Source organism: Atta colombica, unplaced genomic scaffold (assembly GCF_001594045.1).
Source record: "Atta colombica isolate Treedump-2 unplaced genomic scaffold, Acol1.0 scaffold55, whole genome shotgun sequence".
In the NCBI taxonomy this organism is placed as follows: domain Eukaryota; kingdom Metazoa; phylum Arthropoda; class Insecta; order Hymenoptera; family Formicidae; genus Atta; species Atta colombica.
The window spans coordinates 489,083-490,476 of NW_017259545.1; the positions used below are offsets into that span (position 1 = coordinate 489,083).

General features: G+C 26.0%; 1 pseudogene; it reads right to left on the reverse strand.

Moving 5' to 3' along the window:
• The window catches only part of LOC108691933, a 21,054-nt pseudogene that overhangs the window by 16,988 nt on the left and 2,672 nt on the right, over positions 1-1,394 (reverse strand).

Here is a 1,394-nt window from a genome sequence, read left to right on the forward strand (position 1 = left end):
TTATATTTTTTGGAACTTACAGGGATTATTGATGATTCTTTTAATTCATAATATCGTAAGTTCTCAGGGCAATCGTCTACGATTGCAGGCCACCATAGATAATTATGCATATGAGCCCATACAAGACTTCCGCAATTGTATTTATTTTCTATTAAGTCTTCTTCTACTGCCTCCATTTTTGGCACTTCCGGTACGAAACAAGAAGCAATAGCTTTATCTATATGATACATGTCTTTTATATTTAATTCTTTATTTATATATTAGATATCATATTAAATTGTACTGTTGTGTATATTTCATTATAATTATATATAATATTAATTACTTTAAATGAAATCTTTTTGGTAATAAAATATAATATAACTTAATATTGTATATATGTATCAATTAATATACAAGGTGTCCTTTTTAACTTTGCTGTCGAAATAACTAAAAAATTTTATGAAAAAATAACAAAATATTTAGGTATTTTGAAAAGGCTCTAATCTGATGGATTAAATTTTTTGAGAATGAATAATATTATAAGATGTTCCTATATTTAAAAAATCGAGTTGGATCTAATTTGGCTCAATGATTGATAAGCTTCAAACCGATAATTTAATCAATGCAAATCTTATTTTGAAATCCATCGAGTCTGTAACAAAATGTCTTTTAATTATTTGAAAAAATCAACTTGAGTTTGATTAATCCCAACACTTGCTCCAGACTGGAAATCTAATCAATTTATCAGATTGTCCTTAAAATAATAAAAGTTTTATTTCAAGTTATTTTTTTGTAGAACGCTTTTTAATCATTTTAATGACAAAGTTAAAATGAACATCCTGTATATGTGTCAATGTATTCATAATATAGTAGTAAACACGTACTTGAGTTCATTTTACAATACCAAAGTTTTGGTACATCTACAGGATCGTGAAAATCATCACAATATCGCCATTTTTTGCAAGTTTTCCTACAGCATTGGATGAATATACCTATGTCTCTTTGAGATTGTAACCATAATAATGTATCTTCTTTACTCATTTTTATATCCGTATTTATTGTATCCATTTTTTGCAATGTATTTATTGTATCCGTTTTTTGCAACGTACTTGTTGTATCCGTTTTTACTGCCAACAAAAAGATAGATATTTTGCACACTATAAATCTTGTTATTCAAGTTTGTTTTTTGTTTATTCGTGAACAATATTAAAACATATAAAGTAAAATGTTTAGGATATACTTTTCAATATCGAAGTACGTAAGATGTCGGAGCCAGAAGGCATTTGTTTGTGCACACATGAATATTTGTTACCATCCTTGCATATGCAAGATAACTGTTTGATTATCAAAATAAATGTTTTCATTATATATATATATATATATGTATATATATATATATATATACATATATA